Below are 7,672 nucleotides of genomic sequence, written 5' to 3' on the forward strand. Positions count from 1 at the left end.
TGCGCCTGGCGGCGGCCCCGGGCCTCTGGGAGCAGCGCCTGGCACTTACAGGTGCTCGTTGCCGGTGAAAACGCCGTTCTCCTGCACGGCAAGACCTCGTGTCCTCCGTGCGTTTTGCTGGCTGCTCAGGGGTTAGCGAGGCAAACTGAAATGCGTGGATCTACCTCTGTCTGACACTGGTGTTCCTGTGGATGCTGCACGGCTGAGGCTGTGCTGGCAAAGAGCCTCGTGTGTTGTAGGTTCAAGAGTAAAAATGGAACAGAGTACTCCTGTTACTCCAGTGCTGAACTTGAGGATTTCCGCATGAACCTTTAACAGAGGTACCCACTTTTAGTGTAAGTCAGCCTTGTGTTCTCAGGTATGGTTCTGTATCCACAGCAGGTGAGGTAGATCTGCAGGCATGCTGGCCCAGCATCTCTCCCCAGCTCTCCCTGAACTGCTGCCACTGCCCAAGCTCAGGACCTGGCCTAAGCACCGGTCACCTGATCTTTCTTAGCATGGGCTGTTCTCACAGCAGCGCTTCACGGCAATCCAGCAAGCTGTAATTAAGGTGAGGCAAGCACTAGGAACTGTGGAGGAACAGGTGAGCAGCAGCAGCTGCTTGTTGAGTGTGCATTGTTATGTTCAAGTCACTGAGTTCATCACCTAGCTGTGGTTTAGCAAATGATAGTAACCTCAGGTGTGGCAGCTTATCTTTATTCTGTATTGTGCAATTTTGTATAGTGCAGCCTTAAGGCAAGCGTTACCGTGTTGAGTGTTTGTGCCACTCTGCAGTTGTGCAAAGCAGAATCACGCCTGTGTAGCTTGCTGTGCTGTAGGCAGCTAGTGGGGAAAGCAGTAAGCTTGTTTTCATATTTATTTTTCTTCCAATTTCTGGTTATTAGAAAGTGGACCCACACTTACACAGTTCAGCTAAGAGCTGGGCAGTTATCACTAACTTGCCTTCTATGCGTTTTGACTGTAATGTATAAAGTCATAGCCTGAGGGTATGTTACTGTCTGAAAAACTTGTGTAGACAGAAATCGAGGAGGAGGATGACAGGCCTCACGTAATGGTAGCAATGAAATCAGGATAAAGAAAATTACTTCTGTGTTAACAAGATGTTACTGAGACATAGTTTGGCAGAAGATAGTTTTTTCAACTTCGTGTTTGAGGACTACTTGCGAGCAAAACCCAACTCAGTGTAGCACGCACTGAGTTTGTCTTACACTGCAGACAGTGCAAGTATTGGGCAGATTGTCCTAATCTTGCTAAAGCTGTTGTGCGGAGGAAATATGATGGCTCTATACTCACTAGCAGAAAACCTTAGCTTTGATCGTATTATTATCAGGGTTCTATCAAACAGCATATGCTGTAAGACTCCTGGAGAGTGCAGTGGTGGTCCTTTAGGGTGCTTGTAACCTGCTGTAGACTCCAGTGGTGCCAGATGAAACTGCAGGAAGCCGTTGTGTTACTGCCTGCCTCCTGCTGCCAGACAGGAGCGCTAAGGAGGTGGGCTGACAGAACGGTGTGGTGGCACTTGTTCAGAATGAAGCTGAGCTCCCACTGCTGCTCTGTACTCTGACTACAGAACTGAAGAGGTTGAAGCATTGGCTCTGTTGCCTCTGAGATAGCAGCTTCTTGCTTGCAGTGTTAGGAGAGCTAGGGTCTCTTCTGAACTGATCTTTGCTTTTTGAGGTCTGTTTTCTGGGGGCTTCATTTTCTACCACCATGAAGTTCTTGTTTGAATTTTCTTTTTTAAAAGAAAGATGCGGAATAAGACTTGTTTTAAAAACAAAATCTTTCTAAACATCTCTTTGAAGCTGTGTTTGCAGGTACGTGTCCTTTGCCCCTTAATTACCCTTCTGCCTCATCTACTTTAAAACTCCTTATTAATGCTTGGCATCTCATGGCTGTGGAAAATACAAAACATTGAACTGTCTCATTATCCATCATTAAGCATCTCTTTATGATCCTTGTCTTAATGCCTGCCTCACATTCTTCTGAGGTTTTCTTCCTTTTCTCCCCAGCTTAACTATGTGTTTTCAGAGAAAAGTCATTAGATTTTTTTTTCCTGCGTGCAGCAAATGCAAAAACCTCCACCTTTTAATTACGGTGTATTAGCAGAGGTAGCAGGCACTACGTGAGACAACTGGATTGTGCTACTTGAAAGATATTTGTGGTATCAAGTGTTTAAACATTTTCTTTGAGTGTAAGACAAAACCTAGTCCATTGCTTCCCACCTTTCCTGCTGAAAGCTGTCTTGTGTGCTGGTGTGCTACTGTGCTGTGCAGTGCCACTGCTTTGCTGTTTGCATTCCTCTAGCTGACAGCTGTTGCTTAAATTTCACTTTGCAGCTTAATGTGGATGTTCAGATCAGACAAGTGGAATGAGTGGCTCTTGGCTAGGCTCGGTTCCATCACTTTGTGCTGCGTGGGCATGTGTGTGTGCAGAGTAACAGCATCGCATGCAGATCTGCATACGTGGGTGCACATCCATTAGTACTTACGTGTGATAATTCAAGTTTTCTTGCCATCTGTTTCATCCCTGAATGGGACAGGTTGGTGTTCTGCAGGCTGAATGCCTGTCTGGGCTGGGAAAATGGTGCAAGCAAGAAGAGCTGGAAAAGGGAAGTTGAAGGGGCAAAAAAACTGTAAAGAGTACATGAAAGTGTTTGGAGGGAGATCCCCTCAGAAGAAAAGCTGTTGAGAGCAAGGGTGAGCAACACATGATGGTTTTATTTGGAAGTACATGTAAGTTAGATGGCTTCTGACTTGTCTTGCTTAAAGAAATTGGACATAACCACCTCTTCATTGTGTGAGTCTTGCTGCTATCAGTGTTAGGTCATACAATGCACTGTGCATCTTCAGTTGTTGTCTTTGTGCTGACAGGGACTTATTTTAAAGACGTGAATTTTCCTATATTTGGTACTGAATTATATGAGACACTATGAAACGTGCTAGCGTACTGCTTTCAAGCAGTAGTCTTCCTGACTTCATTCTGTTGTGGCTTTTCTTTTGTTTCCTGCATAATGTTGCTTTCTCAGTCTTTTACCTCCTTTTGGTCTGTTTTCTTTTCCTATTCTTACTTTTGATGTACTCTTTTTAAATTATACCTTGTAAATTGAGAATGGAAATGAACATTTTCTGCTGAGCACTTCTTAATGCAGGCAACAAGGCATCCTTTCTCCAAAGGTGCTGGAAGGGAAGTCAGGGTTTTTGGCAAAGTGACCCACAAGGTGTTACTTCCGAGGAGAGGATCTCTAAAGTTTTCTGCATTTTCTTGATAAAAGCCTGGACTGTAAGAAGAACTCCTCATCCTTTTGAATAATTCTTCTCAAGGACCTAGCTACAGTATTAATGTCTTGCTGCAGTTCATGGCCTTTGTTTTTTCCAGACAGGAACAACACAGTGCTGGGATCAGTGACACTGCACCGCAGCCTACAGAATTTCAGGCTTGTAAAGTAATTGCTACAATTGAAGGAAATGAATTTGGGCTCAGATGGTTTGAGGCTCCTGTTTAATATTTGTTACTTATTTAAAACCAGAGACAAAGTCTAGGGCATTTTTTAACAATGATTAATCTAGCTCATCTGCTGTATGAAGTAAGTATAGTTCCTGTCTCTGAAACATACAGCTCAAGTTTTGGTCACCACTGCTCTAAAAGAATGCAGAGGCCCAGTGAGAGACGTGCAAGGAGGTACTCAGATGCAGGCCCTCTGCTGGACTCTCTCCAGGAGATGCCTGTCTTTTTTGTACCAGGGAGTCCAGAACTGGACACAGTACTCTAGGTGAGGCCTAACCAGGGGAAGGATCACCTCCCTTGACCTGCTGGCCACGTTCCTTTTAATGCACCCCAGGATCCCATTGGCCTTCTTGGCCACCAGAGCACACTGCTGGCTCACGGCCAACTGGTCAGTAAGCTAATGGAACAGAAAAGCAGTAGATTTAAAGCAGTTATCTTAGAAGGACAATGGTTAGATATCCTGTGGCGTAGGATGCCAAGCAGTAGCTTTAAATCTAAGATGGACGCCTATGTGGATGACAAGAATAGGCAGTTTCTTAAGGCTTTTATTTACAAAACTCCATGTGCTGCAGGATGTCCATCCCTCTGTCCAAACCACGTAGACAATTTTCAGGTGGCTCATTGGGTTTCTTTAACATTCATCTGAAACTTTCTAATTAGCTTTTTACTGTATATGTTATAAACAAAACAGAAGAGCAATAAATTGCTTTTGAATTTTCCTTTTAAGAAAAGCAAATAGTAAAATCTTAATGTGAGGAGCTCATAATCTCACTTTGTTCAAAATGCTCTGCAGAAATTACTATGAAAGCTTTCATGGAACTCTTGTGCTAGCAATAACGCCAATGTATTATCATCTTAAAAAAAGGTTTTTTTTGTTTTAGCATTTGAGCTCATGTCGCTTTAAGACAATCAGTTGTAGTCTCCCCCTCCCCCTGCAAAATTCCCCAAACAATGCATTTTTGAATTTCTCTCATGCAGAAATTCCTCACGATGGCTCTCTGCCAGATGCAGCGTGTCTGGATGCATCTGAATGGTAGTTGTCTTAATCAATGTGCTTGCCTGCTTGCCACGTAGGGAGAGGCAGCACTCATGAAAGATTGGGTTATATGTCACGTGTCTGCCTGCTCATACTTTCCCTCTGAGCTTTGACTAAATAAAGGGACAGTGGCATTATTTGTTTACAGGTAGTTGTGTTTCCTTTGTATTTTCATAGCTGCACGTGCTGTTTATTAGAGTAGTGTTCCTGGGGTATGATTTTAATGCATCGGCTGCCGCTGCTTGAAAGCTTTGAGTGTTTGAATACATTAATGAATATACTAATAAATGCAAACATATCTTCTTAAATCTTGATTTGAACAAGGTAGGTGCTAGGTGCCCTTGAAGAGTCATCTTGTTTATTCCTTCCCCGGTTGGTTTGGCTGACAGTTGTGAAACTACACTTCTGCCCTGCTTTAATCCTTGTATCACAACTGTAGCTGTTAGCCTTCTTGACGATTAATTATTTGCTTCAGCTGCTTCCTCCTCAGTTCTTCTGTGACCAGATTGCAAGACTTGCTCAAGCTGTACTGTGGCAACACTGACCTGTGAGCCGATGTGGTTGGGTGTGCTGAGAACGCAGCAGTGCAGAGCTCACGGCTCTGTCCAGTCCTGCTGGAAATAGTGTGCACCTTCCCTCAGACTGCTCACATGTGGTAGGTGCTGATCTGTTTCCTTATAAAACATGGTACATATCTGCAGTGCTCTACAGACACCGTGGGAAATGGATCTGGTGGCTCTTTCTGTGGAAATTGCTGTGTATAACTTCCTTTATACCTGGTATTTGCTGCGGTGGCCTTGTCTGCATTACCTCCTTGGCATAAAACAGATGGACTGCAGAAGAGATGAGCAAACAAACAGGAAGAGAAATGCAAGATACCTAATATTCAGAAGACTGGAGATGTTAGGCTGAGGAAATATGTGGAAGCTTAGATTTGGAGAGAGAACACAGATCTGAGGGAAGTTTAGCTCCAGAGCTCCCAGAAGTTTTGCTGGGTTTTGAGAAGCTCCTCCTAACTGCTGCTGCAGAAAAACAACAAAACAAAAAGCACAAACACAAAGATTTGTACATCCTGGTGTTTTCTTTACCCTAGACTTTAGGAAAGCAGAAGCGATTCTCAATTCTTTCCATCTCAGCAAGTGAAAATACAGGTACAAGTCCTTTGTCTCACATTATGCTTTCAGTTCTCTTTATTTAAACTGTCTATAGATTTGGAGTTGCTCCCATAAAGTTTATTAATCTAATCCTACAGGTACTTGGCTGTGTCTTACTGAGTGTTTCAGCAAATAGTTTATAGTTGGTTGCTTTTTCTAAAGCTAATTTTGCAGTTCATGGAGAATGTGTTGGAGGGCTTATTTTTTGTTTTCTCTAAACAAGCCATAATTCGTAACAAATAGTGATTGCATTGATCTCCTCCTCCACAATCACAGATTTAAATAAAAGGAGTTTTAATTATCTTCTGCTTGTATATTTCAGATAGAGAAATATTCTGTTCAGTGAACTTCCTGTTTGTGTGGATGTCAAATGAATTGCCATCATCTTGTCATGGAATTACCATCTATTGTTTCAGCATAATTCCTCTTTTGCTATAGACTTGCTCTTCTTGCTGTGCAGAGGTGTTATCTCAGTTAATGGTATTGGAAGGGCTGAGTAGGAGGGATGGGTACAGGAAAGGAGTTTTCTTCATCTTTTTTCTCTCGCTTTGTGATTCTAGAGGCAGCGTAGAAGCTTGTAGCATCTTGTTTAACAGTTGAAGAAATTATCTATTACTAGTCTACAAAAATTTCTAGCCTGTGTGAATTAGAAAATACAACTGTGCCAGAAAGACTTGTGCTTTTTTGTTTTAAATCTAAAAATTCATGAGTATCTTAAATTTGTCTTTGGAGAAATGTGAAATTAACATCATCTTAGTCTTTTATAGTATTACCTCAGATTTGACCCAGTTCAGCAACTGAAGAGGAGACGCTTTGTTCTCTAATGTGCCCACGTCTCCTACCGGGGAGGAATGCAAATAGTTGCAACCTCTAGATTTAGTTTTGTAGCCCAGCTTCCTGCTATGTGCAACACAGGACATCCTCTCCTCATGTTGAATCACGTGCAAAAAAAGATTTGCAAACCTGATGTCAACAAGTGGGAGGGGAGCAGGCAGGAAGCCTTAGCTAGGTCTGTCTTGCCTCTTCTGCATCTTCATCTTTTGCGTGGTACAGAGGCGCTTCAGCTTTGTGTGTACTCTCAGTGTAATAAACATCAGTGACACTGGGTTTTTTGTTACTGTTCTGTAAGAGCACGATTGCTGTAGGTTGATTTTGTGTAGGGTTGCAGACTGTTTATTGGATTAGCTACTCCAACGGTGCTTTATCAAAATTACGCATTTTAGGAAATACATTTGAGTAACAAACCTAAAAAATAAAAAATGTTTTAATGGCAGAAAACAGGGATTGCAGTCCCATGAGCCTGGAAGTGCTCTGCGTTGTGCCAGTGACTGATCTCAGGGCTTGCAGAGAAATGGGGGGACTGGCTTCATCTGCGATGCCAGAGTTGTTTTCCTCCCAAGTTCTCTCCCTCAGGACTTGGACTCTCCTTTATGGGCCTGCAAACCTTTCATTAAATGTTATGAGCTCCTTATTACTGTGACCCTGTTTTATGACAGCAATGGTGAGAAAGTAACTGCATTAAAAAAATATCACATGTATCACAAGTACTTACAGAACATTCTGCTTTTTCCGTGTTAACACTGTAGACCTATGGTAGAGCTTTTTAATGGGCAGATTATTAAAACTTTTTCTGTAGATTGTCATTTTAATGAAATGTGGCATTTTAATGATGCATTAAGTGACCAATAAGTGTTCTAAGGAATTACATCTTTTGCCACAATGGAGCTTAATAACTAGTGAAAACAGCTTGGGTTTTTTGTTTGTTTGAGGCTACTGAGAATAAAGGTTAACTTTAAATGTGTACATAAATACGTGAGGCATACTACATAAGAAGATGATAGATGTTTTTGTGGCTTTTGGGAACAGTAAACAGAAGTCTGGAGACCTTATTTGGTACTCAGAAAGAGATTTTTTTTTTTTTTATTTTTTTAAAGCTCCAGGCCAAGGGGGAAGTATGAATCCAGAGACAGCTACTGAA

The sequence above is a fragment of the Meleagris gallopavo genome, chromosome 2 (genome assembly GCF_000146605.3).
Source record: "Meleagris gallopavo isolate NT-WF06-2002-E0010 breed Aviagen turkey brand Nicholas breeding stock chromosome 2, Turkey_5.1, whole genome shotgun sequence".
Taxonomy (NCBI): Eukaryota; Metazoa; Chordata; class Aves; order Galliformes; family Phasianidae; genus Meleagris; species Meleagris gallopavo.